General features: G+C 40.7%; 1 pseudogene; it reads left to right on the top strand.

Moving 5' to 3' along the window:
* The first annotated feature begins 8417 nt into the window (after positions 1-8417).
* On the top strand, positions 8418-10789 carry LOC144250690 (TPA-induced transmembrane protein pseudogene; annotated as a pseudogene).
* Positions 10790-19030: the final 8241 nt, after the last annotated feature.

Below are 19030 nucleotides of genomic sequence, written 5' to 3'. Positions count from 1 at the left end.
ACTCAGCACTAAAAAATGACAAAATTATGGTATTTGCAGGGAAATGGATGGCATTAGAGCAGATTATGCTAAGTGAAGCTAGCCATCCCTAAAAAACAAATGCCAAATGTCTTCTTTGATATAAGGAGGGCAACAAAGAACAGAGCAGGGAGGAAGAGCATGAGAAGAACATTACCATTAAACAGGGATGAGAGGTGGGAGGGAAAGGGATAGAGAAGGGAAATTTCATGGAAATGGAAGGAGACCCTCATTGTTATACAAAATTACATATAAGATGAAGTGAGGGGATATGGGAAAAAAACGAGAGAGAGAAATGAATTACAGTAGATGGGGTAGAGAGAGAAGATGGGAGGGGAGGGGAGGGGAGGGGGGATAGTAGAGGATATGAAAGGCAGCAGAATACAACAGACACTAGTATGGCAGTATGTAAAAACGTGGATGTGTAACCAATGTGATTCTGCAATCTGTACATGGGGTAAAAATGGGAGTTCATAACCCACTTGAATCAAATGTATGAAATATGATATGTCAAGAGCTTTGTAATGTTTTGAACAACTAATAACAATAAAAGAACTATGGATAGGGCTAGGGCGAGAGTTAGAGTTAGTCTTACAGATAGGGATAAGGATAGGTTTTCTGTTAGGGCTAAATTAGGGCTAGGAATAGTGCTAGGCTTAGTGTTAAATTTAGGCCTAGGTTTATGGGTAGGGTTAGGGTTAGCATTAAGGTTAGGGTAAGGTATGATGTTACAGCTATGTTTAGTGCTAGGACAAGGGATAAAATTAGGGTTAGGGCTAGGATTAAAATTAGGGTTAGAATTAAGTCTGGGCTTAGAACTAGGATTAGGTCTAGGGATAGGGTTAATATCAGGTCTAGGGTTAAGGTTAGACTAGGGTTAGGGATAGGGCTAAGGCTCAGTTTTGTTTTCGAACTAGGCCTAGGTTTAGGGCTAGTTTTATGATTAGTGATTGTGTTAGGGCTAGTAGTATGGTGAAGTTTAGGCTTAGATTGATTGTTATGGTTAGATCTAGGTTTAGGGCTATGACTAGGATTAAGGCTAAGTTTAGGGCTAGTGTTAGGGTTATGGTAACAGATAGGGTTAGAACTAGAAATAGGGCTAGGGAGAGAGTTGGGGTTAGTCTTTGGGCTAGGGTTAGGGGTAGGTTTAGGGTTAGGGCTTAATTAGGGATAGGATTAGCACTAAGGTTAGTGTTAGGGTTAGGTCTAGGGTTAGTATAAGTGTGAGGGTTAGGATTAGGTTTAGGAGAAGGGATAGGGTTATAGCTAGCTTTAGGGCTACAGCGAGGGTTAGAATTAGGGTTAGGACTAAGGTTAGGGTTTGGGTTAGGATTAAGGCTAGGTTTAGGGATAAGCTGAGGGTTTGTGTTAGGGCTAGGCCTAGGATAAGGGCTAGGGCTAATGTCAGGTCTAGGTTCATGGTTAGTATTAGTTTTAGTGTTAGGTTATGGCTATGTCTAGTATAAGGGTTAGGTTTAGGGTAGGAGTCAGGTTTAGAGCTAGGTGTATTATTAGGGTCAGGGTCTGGGTAGGGTTTGGTTTAGGTTAAGATTTAGGGTTAATGATTGAATTAGCAGTGGGTTAGGGTTAGGGTTAGGGTAATGGATAGAATTAGGTTTATGGTTACGGTTAGGTTTAGAGTAATGGATAGGGTTACTGTTAGTGATAGGGTAATCATTAGGCCTAGGGATAGCATTTGGGTTAGGCTTATCTTTAGAGTAACAGATAGGGTTAGAGCTAAGGTTAGGGCTAGGCTTAAGGTTAGATTTAGGGTTAGGGTTAGGGTTAGGCCTAGGGTTAAGTTAGGGTTAGAGTTAGGGTAAGTGTAGGCATTTGAGCTAGGGTTAGGCCTAGGGTAAGGGTTAGAGTTTGAGTCAGAAATAGGGTTACATTTAGAGTTAGGGTTATGTTTAGACTAAGGATTAGAGTTTGAGCTAAGGTTAGGGCTAGGGTGAGAGTTAGCATTAGGGTTAGGTCTAAGATTATGGTTAGGGCTAGGTTTAGGGCTAGGTTTAGGGCTAGGATAAGGGCTAGGTTTTGTGTGATATTAAGGGCTAACGTTAGGGCTATGGGTAATGTAAGAGCTAGGGATATGATTATTGCTAGTTTTAGGGTAAGAGTTATGGATGAGTCTAGTGTTAGGGTTAGGTTTGGGTTTAGGATAAGGTTTAGAGCTAGGGTTTCTATTAGATTAAGGGTCATAGTTGGATTAGGGTTAGTTATACGGTTAGGGCCACAATTAAGACTACCGTTTGGTCTAGTGATAGGTTTAGTCTTTATGTTAGGTTAAGGGTTATTGTTAGGGCTAGTGCTAAATTTTTGTTTAGGGATAAGGCTAGATTTATGACTCTATTTAGGATTAGGTTTGGTCTAGTGCTAGTGTTAATGTTAGGTTTAAGTATAGGTTTACCAGTAGGGGTAGTGTTAGGGTTTGGTTTAGGGTTAGGGTCAGGTTTGGATCTAGGGTTAGTGTTTGGGTCAGAATAAGGGTCAGGGTTAGTATTAGGGTTAAAGTTATAATGAGGGCTAGGTTTAGGACTAGTAATAGAGATAGGGTTTGGGGTAGGCTAAGGATTAAGGTTAGGACTAGAGTAGAATTAGGGAGAGGGTTTGGCTTAGGGTAAGGTATGGTTAGAGGTACTACATTAGGGTTAGGGTTAGAATCAGGGCTCGGATTAGGGCTAGGATTTGTGTTAGCATTAGGGCTATGGCTAATTAAAGAACTAGTTTTCTGATTAGTGCTAGTTCTAGGGTTAGAGTTATGGCAATGTTTAGATCTAAGGATACTGTTAGGGTTCGACTCAGGGTCAGGGTTATTTCTATGGTTAGGGTTAGGACTCAAAATAGGGCTAAGTTTAGGGATAGGTGTAAGGTTAGTGTTTGGTTTAGGTTAAGGGTTAGGGTTAGGATTATGGCTCGGTTCTGTTTTAGGGCTAGGGTAGGGTTAGAGCTAGTTTTCCAATTAGCATTAGGTTTAGGGCTAGTGTTAGGGTGAGGTTTTGGCTTAAGGTTAGGGTTTACAACCAGGTTTAGGGATTGGACGATGGTTAGAGTTAGGGTTGGGGCTAGGGATAGGGCTAGTGTTTTGGTTATGGTAAGGGATAGGTTTTGAACTAGGGCTAGGGCTAGGGCGAGAGTTAGAGTTAGTCATAGGGCTAGGGATAGGATTAGGTTTATGATTAGGGTTAATTAGGACTAGGATTATCCCTAAGGTTAGTGTTAGATTTTTGGCCTAGAGTTAGGGCTAGTGTTAGGGTTAGCGTTAGGGTTAGGGTAAGGTATGATGTTACAGCTACATTTTGGGCTATGGCATGGGATAAAATTAGGTTTAGGAATCTGGTAGAGGTTAGGATTAGGACTAACGCTAGGCTTAGGGCTAGGATTAGGGGTAGGTTTTGTACTAGGGTTAGGGCTAGGATTAGGTCTATGGCTAATGTCAGTTCTAGGGTTATGGTTAGGGATAGTTTTAGGTTTAGGTTTATGACCAGGTCTATTGTAAGGGTTAGGTTGAGGGTTAGGGTCAGGTTTAAAGCTAGGGGTATTATTAGGGTCAGAGTCAGGGTTAGGGTATGGGTTAAGTTAAGGTTTAGGGTTAGGGCTAAAATTAACATTAGGGTTAGGGTAATTGATATGTTTAGGTTTCAGGTTCAGGTTAGGTTTAGTATAATGGACAGGGTTACGGTAAGGCATAGGGTTAGAGTTAGGCCTAGGGATACAATTTGGTTAAAGATATGGTTCAGTTAATGGATAGGATTAGAGCTACAGTTAGGACTAGGGTTATGGTTAGGTTAGGGCTATGGTTAGGGTTAGGCCTAGGGTTAGAATTTCCTTAGGGTTATGTTTAGGGTAATGGATAAAATTTTATCTAGGATGAGGGCTACTGTTATGGTTAGGAATAGGGCTTTGGTTCAGTTTAGGTTTTGGGTTAGGACAAGGTTTAGGGTTAGGGTTAGGGTTAGGTTAAGTGTTGGAACTAGGGATAGGGTTAGGGCTATGATTAAAACTAGAGTTAGGTTCACTTAGTATAATCTGCTCTAATGAAATCCATTTCCCTGCAAATTCCATGATTTTGTCATTTTTTAGTGCTGCATAATACTCCATTGTGTATAAATGGCACATTTTTTTATCCATTCGTCTATTGAAGGGCATCAGGGTTGGTTTCACAGTCTAGCTATTGTGAATTGTGTGGCTATGATCATTAATGTGGCAGTATTTCTATACTATGCTCTCTTAAGGTCCTCAGGGAATAGTCCGAGAAGGGCAATAGCTGGGTCAAATGGTGGTTCCATTCCCAGCTTTCCCACGAATCTCCATACTGCTTTCCAAATTGGCCGCACCAATTTGCAATCCCACCAGCAATGTAAAAGTGTACACTTTTCCCCACATCCTCGCCAGCACTTATTGTTGTTTGACTTATAATGGCTGCCAATCTTACTGGAGTGAGATGGTATCTTAGGGTGGTTTTGATTTGCATTTCTCTGACTACTAGAGATGGTGAGCATTTTTTCATGTACGTGTTGATTGATTGTATCCTCCTCTGAGAAGTGTCTGTTCAGATCTTTGGCCCATTTGTTGATTGGGTTGTTTTCTTATTGTTTGATTTTTTGAGTTCTTTGTATACTCTGCATATTAGGGCTGTATCTGAAGTGTGAGGAGTAAAAATTTGTTCCCAGGATGTAGGCTCCCTATTTACCTCTCTTATTGTTTCTCTTGCTGAGAAAAAAAATTTTAGTTTGAGTAAGTCCCATTTGTTTATTCTCGTTATTAACTCTTGTTCTATGGGTGTCCTATTAAGGAATTTGGAGCTGACCCAACAATATGTAGATCAGAGCCAACTTTTTCTTCTATCAGGTGCAGAGTCTCTAATTTGATATCAAGCTCTTTGATCCATTTTGAGTTAACTTTTGTCCATGGCAAGAGAAAGGTGTTCAGCTTCATTTTGTTGCATATGGATTTCCAGTTTTCCCAGCACCATTTGTTGAAGATGCTATCCTTCCTCCATTGCATGCTTTTAGCCCCTTTATCAAATATAAGAAAGTTGTAATTTTGTAGATTGGTCTCTGTGTCCTCTGTTCTGTACCATTGGTCCACCTGCCTGTTTTGGTACCAGTACCATGCTGTTTTTGTTACTATTGCTCTGTAGTACAGTTTGAAATCTGGTATCGCTATACCTCCAGATTCACACTTCCTGCTTAGAATTGCTTTTGCTATTCTGGGTCTTTTGTTTTTCCATATGAATTTCATGATTGCTTTATCTATTTCTACAAGAAATGCCGTTGGGATTTTGATTGGCATTGCGTTAAACCTGTAGAGAACTTTGGGTAATATCACCATTTTGATGATGTTATTTCTGCCTATCCATGAACAGGGTATATTTTTCCATCTTCTAAGATCTTCTTCTATTTCTCTCTTTAGGGTTCTGTAGTTTTCATTGTATAAGTCTTTCACCTCTTTTGTTAGGTTGATTCCCAAGTATTTTATTTTTTATTTTTGAGGATATTGTGAATGGAGTGGTTTTCCTCATTTCCATTTCAGAAGTTTTGTTGCTGATATACAGGAATGCCTTTGATTTATGCGTGTTGATTTTATATCCTGCCACTTTGCTGAATTCATTTATTAGTTCCAGTAGTTTCTTTGTAGACCCTTTTGGATCTTCTAGGTATAGAATCATGTCTTCAACAAATAGTGATAATTTAAGTTTTTCTTTTCCTATTTTTATGCCTTTAATTTCTTTTGTCTTTCTAATTGCTCTGGCTAGTATTTCAAGAACTAAATTGAATAGAAGTGGTGAGAGAGGGCATCCCTGTCTTGTTCCAGATTTTAGAGGGAATGCCTTCAGTTTTTCTCCATTCAGAATGATGCTAGCCTGAGGCTTAGCATATATAGCTTTTACGATGTTGAGGTAAGTTCCTGTTATTCCTAGTTTTTCTAGTGTTTTGAACATAAAGTGATCCTGTACTTTGTTGAATGCTTTTTCTGCATCTATCGAGATGATCATATGGTTCTTATCTTTAAGTCTATTGATGTGGTGAATAACATTTATTGATTTCCATATATTGAACCAGCCTTGCATCACAGGGATGAATCCTAATTGATCATGGTGCACACTTTTTTTCATATGCTTTTGTATTTGATTTGCCAGGATTTTATTGAGGATTTTTGCATCTACATTCATTAGAGATATTGGTCTGTAGTTTTCTTTCTTTGAAGTGTCTTTGTCTGGTTTCGGGATCAGGGTGATGTTGGCCTCATAGAATGAATTTGGAAAAGCTCCTTCTTTTTCTATTTCTTGAAATAGCTTGAAAAGTATTGGTATTAATTCTTCTTTGAAGGTTTTGTAAAACTCCGCTGTATACCCATCGAGTCCAAGGCTTTTCTTGGTTGGTAGTCTTTTGATGGCTTCTTCTATTTCTTCCTTTGTTATTGGTCTGTTTAAATTGTGTGTGTCTTGCTGACTCAATCTGGGCAGATCATATGCCTTAAGAAATTTATTGATATCTTCACTATCTTCTATTTTATTGGAATATAGGGTTTCAAAATATTTTCTAATTATCTTCTGTATTTCTGTAGTGTCCATTGTGACATTGCATTTTTCATCCCGTATGTTAGTAATTTGAGTTCTCTCTCTTCTTCTCTTTGTTAGCATGGATAAGTGTCTGTCAATCTTATTTATTTTTTCGAAGAACCAACTTTTAGTTATATCAATTTTTTCAATGGTTTTTTTTGTTTCAATTTTGTTGATTTCCACTCTGATTTTAATTATTACTTGTCTTCTACTACATTTGCTGTTGTTTTGCTCTTCCTTTTCTAGGGTTTTGAGATGTAGTGCGAGTTCATTTATTTGTTGTTTATCTCTTTTTTTGAGGAACAACTCCAGGAAATGAATTTCCCTCTTAAAACTGCTTTCATTGTGTCCCATAGATTCCGGTATGTTGTATCTGTATTGTCGTTTATCTCTAAGAATGTTTTGATTTCCTCCTTTATGTCTTCTGTAACCCATTGATCATTCAGTAACATGTTGTTCATTTTTCAGGTGATGCAGGATTTTTCCTTCCTTCTTTTATCATTGATTTCCAGTTTCATTCCATTATGATCAGATAAGGTGCATGGTATTATCTCCACACCTTTATATTTACTAAGAGTTGCCCTATGGCATAATATATGGTCTATTGTTGAGTAAGATCCATGTGCTGCTGAGTAGAACGTGTATCCACTTGATGATGGTTGATATATTCTATATATGTTGGTTAAGTCTAGGTTATTGATTGTGTTATTGAGTTCTATAGTTTGTTTATCCAGCTTTTGTCTGGAGGATCTGTCTAATGGAGAGAGTGGTGTGTTGAAGTCACCCATAATTATTGTGTTGTGGTCTATTTGACTCTTGAACTTGAGGAGAGTTTGTTTTATGAACGTTGCAGCACCATTGTTTGGTGCATACAAATTGATAATTGTTATGATTTGTTGGTGGATGGTTCCTTTTAACATTATATAGTGTCCTTCTTTATCCCTTTTGATTAACTTAGGTTTGAAGTTGATTTTATTTGATATGAATATGGCCACTCCTGCTTGCTTCCGAGGACCATGTGAGTGGTATGATTTTTCCCAACCTTTCACCTTCAGCCTCTGTATGTCTTTTCTTATCATATGAGTCTCCTGTAGGCTGCATATTGTTGGATCTGTTTTTTTTTTTTTTAATCCAGGTTACTAGCCAATGTCTCTTGATTGGTGAATTTAAGCCATTAACATTTAAGGTTACTATTGAAATATGGCTTGTACTTCCAGTGATGTTTATTTATTTATTTATTTTAGTTTGGCTAGTTTTTCCTCTTTGGTTATTTTTCTCCCCCTTTACTGAGATACCTCCCACTGTTAGTTTTGGGTGCTATTTTTCAATTCCTCTTCTTGTAGTATTTTGCTCAAAATGCTTTGCAGTGCTGGTTTTCTGGCTGTGAATTCTTTTAAGTTTTTTTATCATAAAGTATTTTAGAGGCCCAGCGGCCCGCCGGCATGGTAGTCACATCACCCCAATTGGAGTAGGGGCAGAGCAGAGCTGCAGCCCGTGCCCAGAACAGGCCCAGCAACCCGCTGGCGTGGCAGTCACGTCACCCCATTTGGAGTAGGGGCCGAGCAGAGCCGCCACCCGCACCCGCAAGGTAGGCAGACCTGCGACTGACCGGCAGAACAGGCCCAGCAGTCCAGGGGCGTGGTAGACACGTCACACCAATTGGAGGAGGGACAGAGCAGAGCCGCCACCCGCACCCGCAAAGTAGACAGACCTGCGACCGACCGGCAGATCAGGCCCAGCGGCCTGCCGGCGTGGTAGTCACATCACCCCAATTGGAGTAGTGGTAGAGCAGAGCCACCGCCCACGCCTGGAACAAGCCCAGCGACCCGCCGGCATGGAAGTCACGACACCCCAGTTGGAGTAGGGGCAGAGCAGAGATGCCTCCCACGCCTGGAACAGGCCCAGCGACCCGCCAGCATGGTAGACACGTCACCCCAATTGGAGTAAGGACAGAGAAGAGCCACCGCCTGCACCTGCAAGGTAGGCAGACCTGTGACCGACCGGCAGAACAGGCCCAGGGGTCTGCAGGCATGGTAGACAAGTCACACCAATTGGAGGAGGGGCAGAGCAGAGCCGCCGCCCGTGCCTGCAAGGTAGGCAGACCTGCCACCCACCAGCAGAACAGACACAGTGGCCCTCCAGCATGGTAGAGAGATCACCCCAATTGGAGGAGGAGCACAGCCGCTGCCCACCCTGCAAGGGAGACTTTTCAACTATACAAGAGCAATATAAATAAATAGGGGGAAAATTTCAAAAACACAACAGTTTCACCAAGCAGAAAGAAACGCGAGCAGTATGAAAAGACAAGGAAAGAAAGGACCACAAGCAATGCAGGTCAACTCAACTTTAGAAGAGGTAATAGCTGCAGCAGATGGAATGTCAGATAAAGAATTCAGGATATACATGCTTCAGATGATCTGGAGTCTCAAGGAAGACATTAGACAGGAAAGAAAAATCATGCATCACTTGGAGAATGAACAATAGGTTACTGAATGATCAATGGGTTATAGAAGACATCAAGGAGGAAATTAAAAAATTCTTAGAGATAAATGAAAACACAGACACAACATATCAGAATCTATGGGACACATTGAAAGCAGTTCTAAGAGGAAAATTCATTGCTTGGAGTTCATTCCTTAAAAAGAGAAAAAACCAACAAATAAATGATCTCATATTTCATCTCAAAATCCTAGAAAAAGAACAAAACAACAGCAAAAGAAGTCGAAGGCAAGAAATAATTAAAATCAGAGCTGAAATTAATGAAATCAAAACAAAAGAAACAATTGAAAAAATTGACAAAACTAAAAGGTGGTTCTTTGAAAAAATAAATAAAATCGACAGACCCTTAGCCATGCTAATGAAGAGAAGAAGAGAGAGAACTCAAATTACTAGCATATGGGATGAATAAGGCAATATCACAACAGACACTTCAGAAATACAGAAGATAATCAGAAATTATTTTGAATCCTTATACTCCAATAAAATAGAAGATAGTGAAGGCATCGATAAATTTCTTGAGTCATATGATCTGCCCAGATTGAGTCAGGAGGATATAGACAACCTAAACAGACCAATATCAATTGAGGAAATAGAAGAAACCATCAAAAGACTACCAACTAAGAAAAGCCCAGGACCCGATGGGTATACAGCAGAGTTTTACAAAACTTTTAAAGAGGAACTAATACCAATACTTTTCAAGCTATTCAAGGAAATAGAAAAAGAGGGAGAACTTCCAAATTCATTCTACGAGACCAACATCACCCTAATTCCTAAACCAGACAAAGACACTTCAAAGAAAGAAAACTACAGACCAATATCTCTAATGAACCTAGACGCAAAAATCCTCAATAAAATTCTGGTGAATCGGATTCAAATACATATCAAAAAAATTGTGCACCATGATCATGTAGGATTCATCCCTGGGATGAAAGGCTGGTTCAATATACGGAAATCAGGTGGAGTGTGAACCCGGGAGGCCACCACGGACTCTGCACCCGCAGGTGTGTGGGTCTGGCCTCCCAGCCGAGCCACTCAGCTCTTCTCAGCCAGCCCATAGAAGGGGCCAAGCCTTCATCCTCAGAAGAAGACCTGGAGCTCTCGGTGCTCCAGGAGCAGCGGGATGAGCAGACACCTCTCAATGGAGCCCTCCAGGTCCTGGCTGCTTCGGCCAATGACACCAGCCCAGACCAGGCCAAGAAGGAAAGTCCCTGGAGCTCCTGCAATAAGAAGTTGGTCGGCAAGTGTAAACTGTGGATGGTCATCACCTCCATCTTCCTGGGTCTCATTATAGTGATCATCATTGGTTTATGTCTTAGTGGAGTAACTTATATTGATGAAGATGAAAATGAAATATTTGAGATATCATCAAACAAAACATTCTTCGTCATGCTCAACATTCCAGAAGAGTGCATTACAGAAGAGGAATTGCCTCACCTGCTCACTAAAAGGCTTGAAGATGTGTATAGTAAATCTCCATCTCTGAGTCATTATTTCACTTCAGTTGAAATAGTGGACTTCAGTGGTGAAAACGCCACAGCAACCTATCACCTGCAGTTTGGGGTTCCATGGGAAGATGACGGTTTTATGAAGTACATGATGAGTGAGGAGCTTGTACTGGGAGTTTTGCTACAGGATTTCTATGATCAGAGTGTACCTCATTGTGAGAGTCTGGGGCTTGATCCAGCATCTCTCTTGCTCTATGAGTGAAGTGGTTGAGGCTGGTCTGTGTCAGAAGGTGCTCCTCTGAGTTTTTGGAGAGAAAAGAACTCATTCTCTTTTACAGGAAAGATCCTGTGACAATGAGCAGACTGTCCTTCCTCCTGATTCTGCACAGATAGGAAGTCTGACTCCATACCCAGCAAGGCAGCTCCCAAGCGCTGACCCAATTGGGTCAAGTCTTGACAAAGCAGGAAGTCAGATGGGTGGGAGGGTTGGGTGGGGGCAGGTCACGTGATGTGTGGGCGCTGCAGTTCTTGAGGCTCTGGCTCTCTTTACCCATGTGTGGATACTTTCTCTTTAGCACAAGGGTGGTGTAGTGCTTTGTTTTAGACAGTTTCCTGTCAGCCTGTGTTGGGGCAGGGAGAAGTGAGCATCCAGGCAAGGGAGAACTCAACCAATTGCTCTTTCAAATCTCCAACTCTTCCCACCGTTACAGAATATCTGGGTATCTTAGCAAATCAGCCTTAAGCACATCATCCAGTGTTACTTTTACATACACAGTCACAGAAATACGATAGGGATTACTAATGATTTGACATCTCCTTCTTCCTGTGACTCCTAAACACCTTTTTTGGAAACATGAGTCCCTGTGGGTTTTGAACATGCAACCATCATTTTGCATTGTCACTCCTTTATATTTTTATAAACTTCCATCAAATAACCGTCAAGATTGCTTAACTTCTGCTGTGGATACCACACATGTGCTTTGTAGTACCCGTGTTACTGGCCTTCTTGTGGGACTCAGTGTCTTGAGGCATTGATGGTGTGTCTTATCTCCAATGTCTGTGAAACAGGATTATCCCTATGGCATAAATTGTTGAGAGCTTATGTCTGTCACTTGAGGGCAGGAGGAATGTTAGGGACTGTATAAGTCTTCAATGGATAAAGAATTGCCTGTTGTGAAGGTATAGAATATTTGTTTGGGGATAAAAATACCTTTGTACACATTTTCCAGGAGAAACAGTTGTGTGGTCCTATAAGGAGATATTTTAGCTGCAGTATCTCAGTGTCTTAGCTGCCACGGGTGGAAGTCTGTGAGAGGCAACTACGTATGGGTGCGTGCCAGAGTGACTTGAGCTTGTTATGAGCCAGGATTCTGGATAATGTGAATTTGCTTTTTTATTTAACTAGAAGACACATGTATTACAACTCATTGTTTCATTATAAGGATAGTTCCTTAAATAAGTGAATTTTTCTTCTTCCTCTTTATTTTTTACATGTAAAACGTGAATCTTTTAGTGTATTTGCACTTTTTGGAATATAATGAAGAATTTTAATGGAGAATGACTTTAAAAACATTTACATTAAATTATTTGTGCATCTGCAAAAAAAAAACAATATACGGAAATCAATAAATGTTATTCACCACATCAATAGACTTAAAAATAAGAACCATATGATCATCTCAATAGATGCAGAAAAAGCATTTGACAAAGTACAGCATCCCTTTATGTTCAAAACTCTAGAAAAACTAGGAATAACAGGAACATACCTCAACATTGTAAAAGCAATCTATGCTAAGCCTCAGGCTAGCATCATTCTGAATGGAGACCAAAATGAAGACATTCCCTCTAAAATCTGGAACAAGACAGGGATGCCCTCTCTCACCACTTCTGTTCCACATAGTTCTCGAAACACTGGCCAGAGCAATTAGATGAAAGAAATTAAAGGCATAAAAATAGGAAAAGAAGAACTTAAATTATCACTATTTGTTGAAGACATGATTCTATACCTAGAAGATCCAAAAGGGTCTACAAATAAACTAATAGAACTAATAAATGAATTCAGCAAAGTGGCAGGATATAAAATCAACACGCATAAATCAAAGGCATTCCTGTATATCAGCGACAAATCCTCTGAAATGGAAATGAGGAAAACCACTCCATTCACAATATCCTCAAAAATAAAAAATAAAATACTTGGGAATCAACCTAACAAAAGAGGTGAAAGACTTATACAATGAAAACTACAGAACCCTAAAGAGAGAAATAGAAGAAGATCTTAGAAGATGGAAAAATATACCCTGTTCATGGATAGGCAGAAATAACATCATCAAAATGGTGATATTACCCAAAGTTCTCTACAGGTTTAACGCAATGCCAATCAAAATCCCAACGGCATTTCTTGTAGAAATAGATAAAGCAATCATGAAATTCATATGGAAAATAAAAGACCCAGAATAGCAAAAACAATGCTAAGCAGAAAGTGTGAATCAGGCGGTATAGCGATACCAGACTTCAAAATATACTACAGAGCAATAGTAACAAAAACAGCATGGTACTGGTACCAAAACAGGCAGGTGGAACAAAGGTACAGAACAGAGGACACAGAGACCAATCTACAAAATTACAACTATCTTATATTTGATAAAGGGGCTAAAAGCATGCAATGGAGGAAGGATAGCATCTTCAACAAATGGTGCTGGGAAAACTGGAAATCCATATGCAACAAAATGAAACTGAATCCCTTTCTCTCGCCATGCACAAAAGTTAACTCAAAATGGATCAAGGAGCTTGATATCAAATCAGAGACATGGCGTCTGATAGAAGAAAAAGTTGGCTACGATCTACATACTGTGGGGTCGGGCTCCAAATTCCTCAATAGGACACCCATAGCACAAGAGTTAATAACTAGAATCAACAAATGGGACTTACTCAAACTAAAAAGTTTTTTCTCAGCAAAAGAAACAATAAGAGAGGTAAATAGGGAGCCTACATCCTGGGAACAAATCTTTACTCCTCACACTTCAGATAGAGCCCTAATATCCAGAGTATACAAAGAACTCAAAAAATTAGACAATAAGATAACAAATAACCCAATCAACAAATGGGCCAAGGACCTGAACAGACACTTCTCAGAGGAGGACATACAATCAATCAACAAGTACATGAAAAAAATGCTCACCATCGCTAGCAGTCAGAGAAATGCAAATCAAAACCACCCTAAGATACCATCTCACTCCAGTAGGATTGGCAGCCATTCTGAAGTCAAACAACAAGTGCTGCGAGGATGTGGGGAAAAGGGTACACTTGTTCATTGTTGGTGGGACTGCAAATTGGTGCAGCCAATTTGGAAAGCAGTATGGAGATTTCTTGGAAAGCTGGGAATGGAACCACCATTTGACCCAGCTATTCCCCTTCTCAGTTTACTCCCTAAAGACCTAAAAAGAGCATGCTGCAGGGACACTGCTACATCGACGTTCATAGCAGCACAATTCACAATAGCAAGACTGTGGAACCAACCTATATGCCCTTCAATAGACGAATGGATAAAAAAAATGTGGCATTTATACACAATGGAGTATTAATCTACATTAAAAAGTGTCAAAATCATAGAATTTGGAGGAAAATGGATGGCATTAGAGCAGATTATGCTAAGTGAAGCCAGCCAATCCCTAAAAAACAAATGCCAAATGTCTTCTTTGATATAAGGAGAGTAACTAAGAACAGAGTAGGCGTGAAGAACATGACAAGAATATAAACATTAAACAGGGATGAGAGGTGGGAGGGAAAGGGAGAGAGAAGGGAAATTGCATGGAATTTGAAGGAGATCCTCAGGGTTATACAAAATTACATACAAGAGGAAGTGAGGGGAAAGGGAAAAATAATACAAGGGGGAGAAATGAATTACAGTAGAGGGGGTAGAGAGAGAAGAGGGGAGGGGAGGGGAGGGGAGGGGGGATAGTAGAGGATAGGAAAGGCAGCAGAATACAACAGACACTAGTATGGCAATATGTAAATCAATGGAAGTGTAACTGATGTGATTCTGCAGTGTATACAGGGTAAAAATGGGAGTTCATAACCCACTTGAATCAATGTGTGAAATATGATATATCAAGAACTATGTAATGTTTTGAACAACCAACAATAAAAAAAAGAAATATTTTAATTTCATTGTCAAATCTGAAGCTTAATTTTGCTGGATACAGTATTCTTGGTTGGAGTCCATTATTTTTCAGCGTTTGAAATACTTTGTTCCAGGATCTTCTTGCTTTTAAAGTCTGTGATGAAAAATCAGCCATTAACCTAATTGTTTTACCTCCGAATGTAATCTGCCTCCTTTCTCTCGTAGCTTTTAATATTCTCTCCTTGTTCTGTATGTTGGATATCTTCATAATTATGTGTCTTGGAGTTGGTCTATTACAGTTTTGAATGTTTGGGGTCTTTTAGGCTTCCAGGATTTGGCAATCCATTCCATCTTTCATATCTGGGAAGTTTTCTAGGATTATTTCATTCAATAGATTGTTCATTCCTTTGGTTTGAACCTCTATGCCTTCTTCTATCCCAATGTCTCTCAAGTTTGGTTTTTATATGACATCCAATATCTCTTGGATAGATTGCTCATGAATTTTGAGCATCCTTTCTGTGTTGACTATATTCTTTTCAAGTTGATAAACTTTGTCTTCATTATCTGATTTTCTGGCTTCTACTTGATCTAGTCTATTTGTAATATTCTCGTTTGAGTTTTTAATTTTGTTTACGGTTTTCCTGCATTTCTAGGATCACTGTTCGATTTTTTTTTAGGATCTCTATCTCCTGGTAGAGTTCCTTCTTTGCAATTTGAATTTGCTTATGCAATTCGTTTTCAAAGTATTCTTTCATTGTTTCGACTTGCTGTCTCATGACTTCTCTAAGATTCCATTCCATCTGAGTCAGGTATGCCTGAGTTCTTTCTCTGTCCATTTTTCTGATGCCTCTAGGTTCTCCTGTAGATTTAGGTTGTCCTGCATTGTTTGTAATCATTTTTTCCCTTGTTTTTTCATGTTGTTCATGTTACTTCCGACTCTGTTTAACTGCTGTGTTTCTGTTTTCTCCTATAAATTTGTTTTGGTTTTGTATATCTCTGTGGTCTCTCCTTTGTGGTGGGAGACCATGCCTAGAAATGTTGGGCTTTATTGTACTTTAAAGCTGATTCATTCAATTCATAAAAGGCTTCTGAATTCTGTATGCATATAGTGATCTGTTGTTTGGTCTTAGGACTTTATGTTTAGGTTAGGTGCTGTGATGGTATGAGGGTTCGTATGTCTTGGCTACTTTGGAAGATTGCTCTTCTGAAGGGGGATATTAACAGGTGATTGGCTCAGGGTGTTTGGTAGTAGCTAGGTATTTAGGAGCCCTATAGACAGCCTCGAAACATTCACCTATTTGCATTTAGACAATTACACGTAATGGAAGATGTAATGCTAGGGATGAAAGTTGGGGGGTAGAGGAAGGAAGGTGCTCTTAAAAAGAAAGAAGGAGAGAGAGATAGATAGATTAGAGGTGAATGGAAAGAACAATAAAACTTGAAATGGGAAAGAAAGAAAGAAGGAAAGGGGGAGAAAAGAAAAAAGAGAGAAAAATTGAAGTCTTAGAGATCCATTTTCTTCTCTTCCAGTAGGTGGAGCTGTGCCCTCCGAGCCGAGCTTCTGCCCTCTATGTGCCTACAGCAATCCCTGTAAGGCGGCTCCTGGGAGTCTCTCAATCCTGTTAGTCCAGAGCTGTTTCACTTCTCCGGCTCTTCCCCCCTTCCTCCTGCCAGCCAGCCAGACATGTCCTGTTCACTGGAGGCGGTTCCCCAAGGATCTGGTTACACTTGCAGCCCCACCGTGTGTCCTATTTCCCAAATGACTGAACACTCTCTCTGTCATTCATCTAAGCCCCAGTGCTGTGGAGCGGTGATCTGGGAACCAACAGTTTAATTTTTCCGGACCCCTTTGGTGGGCACACCCCGGAAACTGGAGGCTAAGAACTTTGCCGCTGGTGGTAAGGGGATTTAGGGATCGGGAATCCCCTCTGCTTTCCTACAGACACACCCCCGGAGAGATTCCCGAGGTTTCCCGGCTGCTTGTATCTGGAGGTGGTGGGAGTCACACACCTGCTAAAGTGGATTCTGAGGGGAAGGAATCCAGTCTGCCAAACTCCGGTGACGTCACCTCTCTGCTATTGCGGGCCCCAGGCTCCTTGCCGGAGTGTCCGAAGGGAGGGGTGGGACTGGTCTGTCTCTGGTTGGTTTCAGTTGCTAGTTTGCTATTTCATGAAGGCTTGGCTAGAGACCTCTTCCTAGAGTCCCTGCCCCGCTCCTGCTGAGCTGCTCCTCGGAGGCTAGCCGCCCAGTCATGAGGGCCCTGGGCGAGCGGCCGACGGTCGCGGAGTCATGCGGGCAGCAGCTGGTGGGTCTGGACCTCTGCACCACGTGGCAGATTCACTTGTCTGGGGAAAACTGTCACCTCCAAAAATCCTACTAATTCCTGGCCGGTCTCTCTTCAGTGGAATTTTGCTAGGAGTTATTCAGCAGGTAGAATCTAAGCATATCAATGCGTCTCTCTGACCCCGTTATTGAGGAGGTACTGAAAGCGCTGCCTCCCCACCCACCGCCATGTTGGATCTCTGCTTAAAAAACAAATGCCAAATGTCTTCTTTGAGCAACTAAGAACAGAGCAGGGAGGAAGAGCATGAGGAAAAGATTAACATTAAACTGAGATGAGTGGTGGGAGGGAAAGGGAGAGAGAAGGGAAATTGTATGGAAATGAAAGGAGACCCTCAAAGTTACACAAAATTACATATAAGAGGTTGTGAGGGGAAAGGGGGGAAAAACAAGGGAGAGAATTGAACAACAGCAGATGTGGTAGAGAGGGAAGATGGGCGGGGAGGGGAGGGGGGATAGTAGGGGATAGGAAAGGTAGCAGAATACAACAATCACTAATATGGCATTACGTAAATATGTGAATGTGTAACCGATGTGATTCTGCAATTTGTATTTGGGGTAAAAACGGGAGTTCATAACCTACTTCAATCAAATGTATGAAAGATCATATGTCATGAGCTTTGTAATGTTTTTGAACAACTAATAAAAAAAATAAAGCATAGATTGTATTTTAAAAAATAAAACTAGAGTTAGGGCTCGAATTAGGGCTAGGTTTTGGGTTAGGTTAGGGCTAGTGTAGGACTACGGATAATGTAAGAACTAGGGTTATGATTAGAGAAAGCATTAAGTCTAGGTCAAGATCTAGTGTTTAGATTAGGTTTAGGTTTAGGGAAATTATTAGATATAGGATTAGTGTTAGGGTCAGAGTCAGGATCAGTGTTACTGATCAGGGTTAGGGATAGGACTCAAATTAGAGCTAGGATTAAGGCTAGGTGTAGGGTTAGGTTTTGTGTTAGGGTTAGCGTAAGAATTAGGGATAGGGCTAATGTCAGGTCTAGCATTACCTTTAGGCTAAGGACAGGTTAGGGCTATGGCTCAGTTTTGCTTTAGAGCTAGGGCTAGGGTTAGGGCTAGTTTTAGGATTAGCGATAGTGTAAGGGCTAGTGGTAGAATGAGGTTTAGGCTTAGATTTATTGTTATGGTTAGATCTAGGTTTAGGGCTAGGGCCTGCATTAGGATTAAGGTTAGGGCTAGTGTTAGGGTTATGGTAATGGATAGGGTTAGAACTAGAAATAGGACTGGGGTGTGATTAGAGTTATTCTTTGGGCTAGGGTTAGGGCAGGTTCAGGGTTAGGGCTAAATTAGGGCTAGGATTAGCACTAGGGTTAGTGTTAGGGTTGGCTTAGGGTTAGGGGTAGGGTTATGGTTAGTGTTAGTGTTAGGGTTAGGGTTAGATTTAGGGGAAGGGGGTTATAGCTAGGTTTAGAGCTAGGGTTCGGGTTAGAATTTGATTTAGGGCTAGGGTTAGGGATCAGGTTAGGATTAAAGCTAGGTTTAGTGCCAGGATGAGGGTATGTGTTAGGGCTGGGGCTAAGATTAAGGCTAGGGTTAATGTCAGGTCTAGGTTCAAAGTAAGTGGTAGTTTTATGGTTAGGTTATGGCTAGGTCTAGTGTAAGGGTTAGGTTTAGGGTAAGGGTCAGGTTTAAAGCTAGGTGTTTTATTAGGGTCAGGGCCTAGGTATGGTTTGGTTTAGGTTAAGGTTTAGGGTTAAGGCTTGTATTAGCATTAGGGTTCAGTTTAGGATTCAGGTAAGGGATAGGGTTTGGTTTAGGATTCAGGTTAGGTTTAGAGTAATGGATATGGTTATTGTTAGTGATAGGGTTAGCATTAGGTTTAGGCTTATCTTTAGGGTAATGGATAGGGTTAGAGCTAAGGTTAGGGCTAGGGTTAAGGTTAGAATTAGGACTAGGGTTGGGGTTAGGCCTAGGGTTAGTGTCAGGGTTAGATTTATGGTAAGTATTAGGGTTTGAGCTAGGGTTAGGTCTAGGGCAAGGGTTAGGTTTAGAGCCGGGCTAGGGTTAGGGTTAGTGTTATGATTAGGG

The sequence above is a fragment of the Urocitellus parryii genome, chromosome X (assembly GCF_045843805.1).
Source record: "Urocitellus parryii isolate mUroPar1 chromosome X, mUroPar1.hap1, whole genome shotgun sequence".
Taxonomy (NCBI): Eukaryota; Metazoa; Chordata; class Mammalia; order Rodentia; family Sciuridae; genus Urocitellus; species Urocitellus parryii.
Note: the sequence above shows the minus strand (reverse complement) of the source record. Positions and strands in the feature narration are given on the sequence as shown.